Here is a 14,835-nt window from a genome sequence, read left to right as displayed (position 1 = left end):
TTTGTAGGCGCCATGGTAATAAAGTGGAATTTTCTAAAGTTTGAATTGTTAAGGTTTGTATCTTCTTGAGGATAACCCACCCCTTGAGACTAACAGAGTGTATTTCGGGAGTTAAATTTACTAGCGTGAATGTGAATCAGTTCGAGATCATTCGCCCTGGTTCAGGTCACACAGCTTTGTGAAGAAACAAGGATTATTATGTTCGTCATCACTACCCGGCTTAAGTTAGGAGCTTCACGAATGGCTAGGAGCTTCACGAATACGCTGCAGCAGCCCCACTACATCGCTTAGAAGCAACACCGTGAGCTCCAAACTTTGGACAAAGGATGTACATGAGTAATTCATGCTTAGAGTTTTGGGTATTTGAACTCTAATTTAGGTGGCACAAAGAAAAGAAATTCCCGATCAGCAGCACCACTGCGCACACAATACTCCATGCCTGAAGCAGTCCTGAAGTGGTTGCCAAGGCCATCCTCCGAGTCCATTTTCGTCACAGGCCACTGCGTGTGGTACGTATGAAGTACAAGGTTCTTCGAGTGGAATACAGCGCACTAAAAGACCGTAACAGAAGAGGAGCCATGTTCACATACGTACAAATTCTTCTTGAGTTCTTTCAGTGGTGTTTTTAGTGTCGTATATTCCAATTGTAAAACTGTATCTTTTAGTGAATTTACCTAATTACGGGACTGCGCACAGAACCCCTGGCTCGCATGGAGTTTGAACACCTACTGGGTGTTGAGGATTCGCAGGTAAGTTCGTACTCACTCCAGTTATCACGGTGTTATGCAATCAGTATTTCCGAAATACAAAACCCTCCAAAGCAAAAAAAATGTCCTGAATGTTACACAACCCTTTTGACAGTGTGAAATGAAACACATGACATGTTTTAATAGGGTGTAACTTGAATATTAGCTTTTAATAAAGCATTGCAGCCGATGCGACTGATGTTAATGGGGTTCGCGGAACTGAGTTTCATTACTTTTACATGCATATTGCCACCTAGCATTGCCTGGTGGCGCATAGCTGACGACGACGAAGTAGTGCTCGCGCCGTGTGGAGTCTGTCGCCCTTGCTGCCCCTGCTTGCGTGGCCTTGTCTGTCTTCGCACTTGTTATTACAGCCTCCTTCAACAAGTACGTTACAGTCTGGTGGAGGTGCGGGGTACCCGTGATCCCATGCAAGAGACCCCTCCAGGCAGCCGCCGCGCCAGCCCTGTACCGCTTGACACCCCGGTACATCACTTCAGTCGGAGGATCCAGGGACTGCCTTCGGAGGTTGGACCATTAGAGAACGGCGCCATGGCGACAGCCGCTCCTCCTCCTCTGCAAACTGCCGCTGCCACGCCATCCCACTACACCCTGCAGACTCCGCGGATTCCCAAGACGTTCCGCGGCGAACTCTTTGAGGATGTGGAGGACTGGCTTCTTCACTTTGAACGCGTAGCTGCGCTTAACCCACGGTGATTTAACCAATGTGACGACGCAGCCAAGCTTCGGAACGTTTACTTCAGCCTCGAGGAAGGTGCTCGCACCTTGATTGAAAACCGAGAGGACGTTTTAATCTCGTGGCATGAGTTCCGTCGTCGTTTGCTGGAGGCCTATACAAGCGTGGATCGTCGCGAACGAGCTGAGCGTGCACTACAAACTCGAATCCAGCTGCCGAACGAAAGTGTTCAGATGTATGTCGAGGACATGACGCGCCTCTTCAGAAGAGCTGACCCGGCCATACCCGAAGAAAAGAAACTCCGGCATTTGATGCGTGGGGTCAAAGTGCAGCTTTTCGCAGGCCTCGTGCGCAGCCCACCATCGACCGTTGCTGCATTCCTTACAGAGGCCACAACGATAGAAAAGGTGCTGCAACAACGTTCTGCGGCCTACGACCGGCCCGTGCATGATGCTGCTGTCACCGCATCGCTCGCTACCTCCGGGAGCCACCCTGACGATCTGCGCGAACTGATTCGCGCCATCGTGCGTGAAGAGGTCCTGAAATTTTGCAGCCCTTCGCAGCCTGCGCTAGGTTCGATTTCTGCTCTTGTTCGCCAGGAAGTGCTGCAGGCGTTCAGGGCTCCTGCTGCATAGCATCAAGCATGCAGAGCATGCTTGATGCCATGCTCTCGTGCCCAGAGGATGACCAACTCGATCCAGACGCTTAACAATTTTCCCAACGTGCTGGCAATTTTCCCAACGAGTGGGCTTGGCGGCACGGAAATGATGGGCCACACTTACCTTCGGAATATTCCCTTCTTGCTTGTACAGCTCCTTGGCCTCTGCTGCGCTCGCTTCCAGGACCCTACCGGTGTGCCACGCCAAGTACCGATGTCCCTCGTTGACAGCGGTGGCCGTGCTCACGTTCCAGCCTTGGAACGCCTTTCCTGGGAGCAGGAACAACATCTCTCGGACGAGTGCCGTTGCCGCGTAGCCAACGCATCTGACCATCGCGCATCCCAACTTGCGCATGTGCGTCTTCCTGCCCTGGATCAATCACATCAGCTCCAACCACATTATCGGGGAACCTGCCTCGTGATCCAGTTATCACCACTTCGGCATGTCTACATAAACCCTTTCCACAGCAAAGCGACCTTCAGTGGGCTTGGCGGCACGGAAATGATGGGCCACACTTACCTTCGGAATTTTCCCTTCTTGCTTGTACAGGTGAGCAATTGCCATTCCTTGTATGCAAAACGCTCAAGTAACCGCCTTTTATTCGTGCTGCCAAGCCCACACTGTGCATGTAGTATTTTCTATGAATGTTGTTGTATAATTTTTGACTTGCTTCTGGTGGCTGGTGATGTCGAATCCAATCCTGGACCTACTGAACCAACCTTATCTGACCTGCTTAAAGCCATCCAGGACGTCCAGAACGGGCAGTTAACAATGCTTACTGAAATAAAATCAATCCAATCATCTTTATCCGACCACGAAAAAGCTTTCACTGAAATGAATAACCGCCTTTCTAAAATTGAAGCAGACTGCGCTTCTTTCTCCTCAATAAAACCTGAAGTCGAAAATATAAAATCTACGACAGCTAAATGCATGGCTGAAATGGAAGCACTGACTGCCCGACTGGACGATATGGAAAACCGAGCACGAAGAAACAATCTAGTATTTTATGGTATAAAAGATTCCGACAATGAATTGTGGGAAGATTCAGAAAAAATAATCACTGAACACTGCAGCCAGTACCTAAACGTATCTCTCGAACCTCGCAGCATTGAACGTGCCCACCGACTAGGCACTTATTCACCAAATAAAAACCGGCCGATTATCGTCAAATTGGCTCATTTTAAAGACAAGCAACATGTACTATCGGTGAATAGCAAATTCAAAGGTACTAGCTTCAGTGTCTCCGAGGATTATTCTCCAAACACCCGTCTCGCGCGGAAACGCCTCTATGACTATGGTAAACACGAAGGGCTCAATTTTAAATTACGCCATGACAAGTTGATATCCGGAAGTAAGACTTATATATTTGACCGCACCACTAATCATGTAGTTGAACACAAACCCTAGCAACCACTTCAACAGAATCACACTGCGAAGCAGACTTACGGTTCCCCATTATCATTCTTATTCACTAACATCCGTAGTGTTAACCCAAAACGCGATGCTTTATGTAACCTCGTTGAATCATGTTCTGCTAACGTAATTCTGTTAACCGAAACTTGGCTTACCTCTGCTGTTTGCGACACTGAGATTTTACCCTCCCTTCCGAATTTTGATATATTTCGAGCAGATCGTAGCGAAATGAGGGGTGGGGGGTTCTCATTGCCACTGATTGCTCATTACGTTGCTCACGTGTGACAATTTCAAGCAAATTGGAAATGGTTTGGCTCTGCTGTAATGCATGTTATCCACGTGTTCTCATTGGTATATGCTATCGCCCCCCAAACAATGATCCTTTATTTAATTCCTTGTTGCATGATGCCCTAAACACGCTAACGACCCTTTATACCAATACTCAAATTTTATTGTTTGGCGACTTCAACTTTCCATCTATCGTCTGGTCGGATCTTGCTTCCACGCTTTCAAAATCTAACCCTGAGTGTGAATTTGTTCACACCTGCCTCACGTTTGGATTAGATCAAATAATCGACCGTCCAACTCGTTTAACAGATCATTCTGCTAATATTCTGGACCTTGTGCTGACATCACAACCTAATAGCTTCTCACCCATCACTTACATTAAAGGGCTCAGCGACCACATGGCCATTCATGCTACATTTTCTTGTGATTTACGAAACGCGAAAAAGATCAAGAAAACGCTTACCCTCTATAATAAAGGTAACTACGTTGGCTTTAACCGCGATCTTGCTGCTTTCCTTGATAACTTTTCGTCTGGTTTTTCACTACGCTCTCTTGAATCTGACTGGTTACTCTTTAAGTCCGAAATGCAACGCCTAATAAATTTACATATCCCGACCATAACCGTAACAGAACGTCCTGGATCCCCATGGTATAACAAAGCACTTAAAAGATTAAATAACAAAAAGAAGCGATTATTTCGTGCAGCTAAAACTACAGGCACGGCTACCGCCTGGGAGAAATATTACACTGCCGCGGCTAATTACGATACCGAGGTCATCAAAACTAAGAATAACTTCTACTCATCCACCTTGCCTAACATGCTGCATGAAAACCCGAAGCGTTTCTGGAAAACTATTTGCCCCTCCACTTCTAGCATAATTTCTCTGACTGATAATTCTGATGTTTCCTCTTCTGAATCAGAGGTTCCAAATATTCTAAATGATGCATTTTGTTCTGTATTTACAAACGAACCACTTAATAACCTCCCTGATGCACCCAGTTTTCTTCACACACCCATGGATAACATTGCATTTGAACCGCGCGGCATCGCCATCGTCATCGATAAACTAAAAAATTTTTCATCCGCTGGTATTGACGGCATCAATGCCAAAATCCTCAAAAACACCAAAGACCTCTGCAGTATCATATTGTCTCTGATTTTTCAGCAGTCATATTCTTCGTGCTCATTACCACGGGACTGGCGCATTGGGAAGGTCATTCCAGTCTACAAGAAAGGTAACAGATCTTCACCACTTAACTATAGGCCAATCTCATAAACCTGTGTTTGTTGTAAAATTATGGAACATATCATATATTCGCATACTGCAAAGTTTTTATCATCTCGTAATTTTTTTCATTCTAACCAACACGGCTTTCGTAAAGATCATTCCTGTGACACGCAACTTGTTCTTTTCCTTCATGATATACCCGCATGCCTAGATCGTAACATTCCCACGGATTCAATATTTCTGGATTTCGAAAAAGCATTTGATAAAGTCCCACACGCGCGCCTAATTCTTAAACTGTCACGCCTAAACCTTCATCCCCTAGTTCTGGATTGGATTCGAGCCTTCCTTACTGATCGTTATCAATTCGTTCATGCTAACTCACACTCGTCATCCCTCTCCCCTGTCTTGTCTGGCGTCCCTCAGGGGACCGTTTTAGGCCCTCTTCTGTTCCTTATCTAGATAAATGATTTACCCTCTAACATCAGATCTAATGTCCGACTCTTTGCAGATAATTGCGTCATCTACCGCCCAATACATAATTCCTCCGACGCCACCATTCTTCAAGAAGATCTCGCACGCGTCGAAGAATGGTGTAGTACTTGGCTCATGTCCCTAAATAGCAGTAAAACGTCACTTATTTCTTTCCATCGCCGGCGCAACCACCGTGAAAATACTTATACAATTCTCAACAACCCTATTTCGTCCGTTGACTCATACAAGTATCTTGGTATCCATTTAAGTAAAGATTTAACCTGGTCGCATCATATTCACCACATCACCAATTCAGCTAATCAAGTTCTAGGGTATTTGCGCCGTAACCTATCATTAGCTCCCCCTCCCATTAAGCTTCTTGCTTACATAACTTTCATACGTCCTAAACTTGATTACGCATGTGCTGCATATGATCCCCACTATACTAACCTAATCACCACGCTCGAAGCAGTCCAAAACCGCGCCGCCAGATTCATTTGCTCAGACTACTCTCATTATACTAGCGTTACAGCACTAAAATCTCAGCTTAATCTCCCAACACTGGCCTGTCGGCGTAAAATCGCCCGTCTTTCGCTGTATCATAAATTTTATCACACTTCCGATCATGAAACTGCCCCGATAACACGCGCTCATCGCTTTTCTCGTCATAGTCACCCTAACGCCGTCTACCCTGAACGGGCCCGCACCGAAACATATAAAATGTCATTTTTTCTTCGAACAGCCAATGACTGGAATGACCTTCCATCCGAAGTGGCGACCATCATCAATCGTGTTCTATTCAAAACTGCCATTGAAGACCATCTGTGTTCGTATTAACTTTTTTGTTTGCCCACCCCTCATGTAATGTCCCCTGTGGACCCTTGAGGAAACAATAAATAAATAAATAAATAAGAAGCGCGTCAGCTGGCCCGCGTGCACATCGGGCAACAGCAGAGCGCGGATGCGCGCCGTTACAACCTTCGCCACCGACAGGTTGACTACAAACCCGGTGACAAAGTCTGGGTGTGGACTCCTGTCCGTCGCCCAGGTTTGTGCGAGAAACTGCTCTGCGGCTATTTTGGCCCTTACAGAGTGGTCCGGCGTATGAGTGACGTTAACTATGAAGTGGTTCCGGACGGTGTTGCGCAACCTCGACGCCGACAGCCCAGCTCTGACATTGTGCGGCTTAAGCCGTACAATACCCCGTGACGCAGACGTGTTCAGTTGCGAACTTTGCTCGTTTTTTGTTAATTTTTTGTTGCGTCGACAGCGCTCTTCTTTTTCATAAGGGGCTAATAATGCCACCTAGCATTGCCAGGTGGCGCATAGCTGACGACAACGAAGTAGGGCTCGCGCCGTGTGGAATCTGTCGCTTTTGCTGCCCCAGCTTGCGTGGCCTTGTCTGTCTTTGCACTTGTTATTAAAGCCTCCTTCGTCAACAAGTACGTTACAACATCACGCAGTAAGCTGTAAAGGGGATACTCAACACTTTAGAAACTTTGTAGCTGTTATGGAAGCCCGTGGCAAGCTGCGATAATATCAGAGTATTTGTAGTTTCTGGTTGTAAGGTGACTGTGGACTGTTTCAGATGGATCTGATCCTACACCCCGATCAGCACTGCTATGCGGCAGCCCTGATGGCATGTTCTGCCTGCCCGGCGAAACCCATCTTATAGACATCAAGTGTCCTCACATATGTAAAGAAAACGATATGTTCATTGCCTCAGGAGAAAACACACTGGACTACATCAAGGGGACTGGCAGCGACCGAAGACTGAAGATGACTCACCGTTACTACAGTCAAGTGCAGATATTACTCTACCTGTAAAATGTAAAAAATGCTTTTTTTATTTACTTCAGCAAAGAAAATGCGATTACTGAAGTCAGTTGGAATAATAGCTTCCTTCAAGAGGCAATACCAGCGCTCGAACAGTTATATTTTAATTTTCTTCGGCCTGCTGCAGAAGGACAAAGCACGGGTTCGCAGAGATTTCTATGTACTCAGAATTTGGCCCCAAACACATTGAGAGAGAACAATTCACATTTCCAGCTTTTATTGCACATCGTAAGAAAATGCTAATATCCCAAAAGTACATATTGCTGTTATGGAACTCAAAACGACAGGAAAAATGAGGGGCTTCACAAATGTCACCACTCTTTACCAGTTCTGCTGCTTCATGCATACGCAACACTGAAAGCTGCCGCACGAGAAAACAGAAGCTCATTTGAAAAGCATTGGCATTCCATCATTTGAGAAAATCCACAGTCCTGCTTTTCAGAACAGACAAAAAGGCATCTTGTAGCACCTTCATTATTTGCGGCAGGAAAAGAATGCTGATAAATATGTTAGCCATGAGTATTTATATTTAATATGAAGAGACCATACAAGAATGCCACCGCACACAATCTGCAAATCTCAAAACTGTAATGCACAGACACAAAACTGGCAGGAAAACAAAAATGACGAAAGTTGACGTTAGGACAGCTAGCTTAATCAAGCAATGCATTCGTTAAAAAGTATGAAGCAAAGTGGCTCACTTCAAAACTTAAGTGCACAACCGCAGTGAAATGAAAAAAAAACTAAAATTTTATGGAAGCATTATAGAATATAAAACTCGAAAACACATCTTCACTTGTACAAAAGATGCATTGACAGGTACAGGCAGGTGACAATGCATGATTAATTTCAAAAGCCTTACTAGGCTATGTGGGCGGGGTCTTGTCCGCAATATTTATCCGCAAAATGTGTCCGCAAAATGGCTATAAGGACTCGGAGTTCCCGTAACCTTTGTTTTTTGTTATCAAGGGCGAGTCAGTGAAGTGGATGGTTAAAGATAGAGACATGCTGGATGACTGTTGCTACTCTTTGCGTTTAATTATTGGGAGCTCGAGGTTAGCTAGCATACAGTAGACATGGCAGATATCAGTCATACATGGAATGAGCTCATTTGGCACCTTGTTGTTCAAGACATTATATATTTTATTCTTGTGAAACATCATTTCGACATGCATTCTCATTTTAGCAAAACTTTAAGTGACCCTAACCTCTTCTGGTGTGAACTGAGAGCCATGGAAAAATGGACGCATATACAAGACAGCATTCTGGTTCCCATGAAGTGTTCTAATGCCTAGGAATCCCTTGTCTGCAAGAACTGTATCCGCAGCTTGAACAAGATCTAGAAAACCAGGATGAACTGTTATGTGTGCGTCAGATAGCCTACCACCGTAAGCTTTCGAGCAAAAACATGTCATCCCTCGTGGTATTATGCACACCAAAAACTTTAGTGTGTATGCCCCTTTGTAATTCGAGTACAGGACTCGTTCTTGCTGCACTGTTGGTGGCTGCTCAGAACCAATTTCCGTGCAGTCAGTAATCATTATGCATCCAGGATAATGCACCCTGAAACTGTCGGGTGTTGTGCCCTCAGTCACTCTTGATAGAATGGCGAAAAAATCCATTTCTTTGTTGCCACAGTGAGTGTCTTTAGAACACTCTTGAAATGCCGCGATGCAGACGTTTCGCTAACAGAGAAGAGAACCGCCAGCTACGAGTAGCTGTTGCTAAGTTTTAACTTTATAAAAAATGCTGAGGCTTAACTTGGTTAAGCCTGGAGAATGCGAAGCATCATCGTGTCGCGTAATTTTGAGGCGCACAACCACAGCGACGGCGCGAGGTGGGCCCCCGTTTCTCCACTGTCGTGACGTCATCGTGTCACGTGGTGTGACGTCATGTATCACGTGATTTGGAGGCGCACAACCACACCGACGGCGCGAGGTGGGCCCCCGTTTCTCTACTGTCGTGACGTCATCGTGTCACGTGGTGTGACGTCATGTATCACGTGATTCAGAGGCGCATAACCACGGTGAAGGGCTGAAGTGGTAGCTGAAGTAGTATGCTTCGCATAAAAACAAAAGAAGCCTATTTCGAGCTGTGACATCACATTTTCTTTCCAATGATGGTGGCAGTATGCTCAGAAGCAATGCGAAGACTGTTCTGCTGGCACTACAAAAATCATCTAATGCATTTGTTGGCTTAGCAATGCTTGCATAGCCAGAGAAGTATCTAGCGCTGTGGTGAGGTACGCAATGCTTGCTGCTATCCTCTGGCTGATGCTGTACACTGCTGTCGCATGCCTCAAGATGCGTCACTTGAGTTGATGCGTCTGATTCATTGTTGAGGCACTAAAACACTGTAAAATTCTTGCTTGACAAGCTTATGTCTTCAGTTTGGGTTTGCTGTGTAAAATGGCAGTAAGAAAGAGTAAACTACAATGGGAACCTCATTTTTATTAGTCATAAAGCACGAGATTATCCATACTAAACAGACATCTCTGAATGGCCCCTCCAGAAAAATGTTGTCGCATTTGTGAGCGAAGTGTTACACTGAAAACCGAGGAGAAGGAAATGAGACGTAAGAGTGCAACGCTGCGATCTTAATGCCTATGGTACACAAGGATGCGTAACTGAACAATGCAGGCATCCTACTTCAATTCCAAAGATATTTAAAAGCTTACCATGGATTTTGTTGCAGTACCAAGCGCAGCAGCAGCACAGGACAACAGGTCCAAGCCCTCCGATGGTCTCCCCTCTTACAACTCGTCTGTATCAGTTGCTCGATCACGTTTGAAAAGGCTGGTGGTGCCATTGTTCCTGCTACCTCAGCTGCATGGGCAGAAGTTGTTTCGTGGCCAGCAGATGATGCAGTGCAATTTGTGATGCAGTGACAGCAGGAGGGGCAGACGACCCAGAGCGTCGCTGTTTCCACTTGCACATTTAACCGAAGTTTTAATGCCACCAAATGTTAATTGTCAGCACATCCGGCTTTTGTTTTGGTACACGCTTACATTCAGATTTTTTGGTAGAGACGAACCGCTTTACGATGGTGCTAAATAAAAAAGGCATGCATCTAAAATTCCCAGCTTTCACAACATGCTAGAGCAAAAGTAACACATCAGAGACAAGCTGACCTGGTAAATCTAGCCAGCTGAGCAGAAGAAGTGGAACGCTTTTTGTACACTATCGGCAATATTGTAGGTACATAGCCAGGGTGACTTTCAATTGTGCTTTTTTCGCCATTCACAAAATGCTTGGAGCACACCCTCGAATCCCTATTTTTATAGTTTATTTATTTATAGATACTATGATCTTGTACAGATCATAGCAGGGTGGGACAAAACAAAATACAAGCATATAAACATACACAAATTCATAACATTTACAGGCACTTTTCAAACAGCAGTAAAGAATTTTGATTAACAGTCTCGCTATTAAGTTTATTGCAATCAGTAATTGTCCTCGGAAAAAAAGAATATTTAAAGCATTTATTTCGCGCGTTCAAAGGGGTTATTGTTAGTTTGGCTGCCAGCTTGAGGAGTCCCCAAAATAGAAGCGAGTAAAACACGCACAATTAACATCAATCTGCTGCAACACATGTAGTTGAGTCAACCAACAAAAGAGTCATTACTAAGATTGGAAAATGCGCTACGCCTACAAATTACTTATCTATGCATCACTGACTTCAGACACTTCACACAGAGTGTGTCTCCCCTGCTTGGGGGTGCGAACAATATTTCAGTTTTAAGAATGCACAGCAGATTGCGCAGTAATACAATAAATAGTTTGGAATAATTCCCGTGAGTCAACAAAGACAGTGGACATTAAAGGCGTCTGACAGCGCCTTGCACTGGGCGCTTTTTAGTGCGTCAACACTAATTCGATGGGTATAGACCCCCAGCAAGACCGTCCATTGTCGTGTTGTCTTTTCGCAGCTGGCCTAGCGCGAGCGCTCCTTCCCGCGACACTACCCGCACATCGCCATCTTCTACTTGGAACTGCCACCTTTTCAAAGGCTAACAACAACAACAACAACAACATAATCCGGAAGTCCTGAGCGGAGAAAAACCGTTTCTTGCATGTCCGCAGCTGATCTAGCGCCACCACTCCGTCCCGCGGTACTGCCCGCTCATCTCCGTCATCTACGTAGCACAAATCCAAGTTTCGCACTGATGCGAATGTAGTAAACATTCACTGTAGTTTTCGTCCGCCGGCGTCAACCACCCACCTCCGCGAAGAGCAAGTAGTACCCAGAGAAACTAAAGCACAACCAAAATGGAGGACGGCTTCTTTCGTAATACTTGCGGTGAACATGTCTACCAGTAGTTTGGTCGTCATCTTTCGAAAACAAGTAAGTGCCTCAAATTAAGTGCGCCGCGAACGGTCATGGTGCACTTTTTGTTATTTAGAAAGGACGATATGCCGCCTTGTGCAAACTACCCGTACAATGACAAACAAAACTGTTACCCGACTGAGCCAATTAAAAAACGAACCACGACTTTGGCTACTTTCGTAACGCCCAGAAATTACCGTTAGCAAATATGAATTCACTTCCTTGACTCGTCGCACGGCGGTAATTTATTTCTGCCTTCTTGTTTTCTCCAAAGGCGTCGACGGAAAGCTGTACAGTTTCACGCCCGGCGTCCCTTCACGACTGTGGCGGTCTTGACCTGTGCTCACTTTTCTTCGCACCTTTGGCAGGGGAGCGACTGCACTACTCCGATGAAGCCATCGGGTCCTCAACTGCTGAAATACGCGCACCTACTTCGGACGCGAAAGAGAGAAAGCCAGGGATCCCACGCTAAGCAACTGCAGCTATGCAAGGCCCGCGCGCGCGAACGCCTTCGAGCTTCTTGCATGGGCCGCCAGAGGTCGCGACCTGTTGCGGGGTGCCTATAACAGGGTGCAGGATGCCTAAACTGGATTGCATGGTGCTTATAGGCACCTTAATTGATTCCCCTCCTCCACCCGCTACCTTAGCGAACACTCGTTGTTGTCGGGACGTGCGGAGTAGGCCCTGTCGTTTCTCACCAACTAGACCTTTTCTCTATCAAACTGGCCCCGCTGGCGCAGCTGACGAAGCCCGATTGTCGGGTTAGCCCCAGCGCACACAGCCGTAAATCTCTTCGCACTATCCCACTCCCTGTAGAAAACAGAGAGACAAACAATCGCACAGAGCGGACCAAAAGCGACGAGAGGACGAACACATGAGTGAAAATCACGAGAGTAACAGCCTTTCGACGAAGATGCACTTTGTAACACGCGTTGAAATGCGGATAATGAGCTCTAGCTATGGCGACACAATCACGTTAATATTCCATTATTCTTCGCCGATTCCACTCATGCGAGCTGTTCTTCTTCGAAGTTACACGTCCTCAGAGAGTCCTAGTTTCGCGAAATCCAGCGGGAGGTGCGGAAGAAAACGGGCAGAGAGGTTGAAGTTGCAAAATTCTAATTTTACCATTCCCCTCCTGAAGCCCCGTACCGTTACCTACTGGCCACGGGTACTGTTACTCTTCAACACGGCCCAAGGTAATAGGCATGGCAACCCACTCCAAGTTGCAAGGCGACGGCCGATTCGATGAGCAGTACGTGTCAAAGCCCAGCGGCTCGCTGCTGGGCCGGTGGTAATTAAGAGGGTTGTCTCATCATCATCACCAGCATGACTACGTCCACTGCAGGGCAAAGGCCTCTCCAATGTCTCTCCAATTCATCATCATCATCATCATCATCAGCCTGACTACACACACTGCAGGGCAAAGGCCTCTCCCATGTCTCTCCAATTAACCCTGTCCTTTGTCAGTTGCCGCCACTGTATCCCCGCAAACTTCTTAATCTCATCCGACCACCTAACTTTCTGCCGTCCCCTGCTACATTTTCTAACTCTTGGAATCCACTCCGTTACCCTTAAGGACCAGCGGTTATCTTGCCTTCGCATTACATGCCCTGCCCAAGCCCATTTCGTCTTCTTGATTTCAACTAAGATGCCATTAACCCGCGTTTGTTCCCTCACCCACTCCGCCCGCTTTCGATCTCTTAACGTTACACCTATCATTTTGCTTTCCATAGCTCGCTGCGTTGTTCTTAACTTAAGCTGAACCCTCTTTGTTAGCCTCCACGTTTCTGCCCCATAGGTGAGTACCGGTAGGATACAGCTGTTGTATACTTTTCTCTTCAGGGATATTGGTAAGCTACCAGTCATGATCTGAGAGAACCTGCCATATGCGCTCCACCCCATTCTTATTCTTCTAGTTATTTCCCTCTCATGATCCGGATCTGCGGTCACTACCTGCCCTAAGTAGACATATTCTCTTACTACTTCCAGTACCTCGCTACCAATGGCGAACTGCTGTTTCCTTGCTAGGCTGTTGAACATTACTTTGGTTTTCTGCATGTTAATTCTTAGCCCCACCCTTCTGCTCTGCCTGTCTAACTGATTGATCATGCTTTGCAGTTTTTGTCCTGAGTGGCTTAGCAAGGCAATGTCATCAGCGAATCGCAAATTACTCAGGTATTCTCCATTAACTCTTAGCCCCAACTGTTCCCATTCCAGTCCCCGGAATACCTCCTGTAAGCAGGCAGTGAAGAGCATTGGCGAGATCGTGTCTCCCCGCCTGACACCTTTCCGTATTGGAATTTTATTGCTGACTTTATGGAGAACTATAGTAGCTGTGCAATCGTTGTAAATATCTTCCAATATTTTCACATAGCACTCTTATACACCTTGATTCTGCAATGCCTGCATGACCGCTGAGGTTTCCACTGAGTCAAATGCTTTCTCGTAATCAATGAAGGCTATATATAGGGGTTGGTTGTATTCTGCGCATTTCTCTATCACCTGATTGATATTGCGAATGGGATCTATTGTCGAGTATCCTTTACGAAAGCCTGCCTGATCATTTGGTTGACTAACGTCCAAGGTTGTCCTGACTCTATTAGCGATTACCTTAGTAAATACCTTGTTGGCAACGGACAATAAGCTGATTGGTCTGTAATTCTTCAAGTCCTTGACGTCTCCTATCTTATTAATTAAGATAATGTTAGCGTTCTTCCAAGCTTCTGGCACTTTCAAGGTCACAAGGCATTGCGTATACAGGGTGGCTAGTTTTTGTAGCACAATCACTCCTCCGTCCTTCAACAAATCTGCTGCTACTTGATCCTCACCATCTGCTTTTCCTCTTTGCATTGCTCCTAAGCCTTTCTTTACTTCCTCCTTCGTTACTGGCAGGATGTCCCATTGTTGTGCTCGACTGTCTCCCTTAGTAACTTGATGATTAGATTCGCTGCTGTATAGATTTTTGTAGAACTCTTCGGCTAATTCAACTATCTTATCCATATTGCTGATGACATTGCCCTGTTTGTCTTTTAGCGCATACATCTGGTTTTTACCTATGTCCAGTTTTCTCCTCACTGATTTTAGGCTACCTCCATACCGTAGAGCGTGCTCGATTTTCTCCATGTTAAACTTTCTTATGTCGGCTACCTTGCGCTTACTTATTA

General features: G+C 45.9%; 2 pseudogenes; one reads left to right on the top strand and one right to left on the bottom strand.

Annotated features, from left to right (window-relative positions):
- Window positions 1-12: 12 nt before the first annotated feature.
- Window positions 13-8,182, top strand: LOC149361069 (uncharacterized; annotated as a pseudogene).
- An 80-nt stretch (window positions 8,183-8,262) lies between these two features.
- Window positions 8,263-12,265, bottom strand: LOC149361068 (uncharacterized; annotated as a pseudogene).
- Between the last annotated feature and the right edge of the window lie 2,570 nt (window positions 12,266-14,835).

Source organism: Amblyomma mixtum, chromosome 2 (genome assembly GCF_055824585.1).
Source record: "Amblyomma mixtum isolate Tamu chromosome 2, ASM5582458v1, whole genome shotgun sequence".
Taxonomy (NCBI): Eukaryota; Metazoa; Arthropoda; class Arachnida; order Ixodida; family Ixodidae; genus Amblyomma; species Amblyomma mixtum.
The sequence above is the reverse complement of the archived record's forward strand: the minus strand, read 5'-3'. Positions and strand labels throughout refer to the sequence as shown.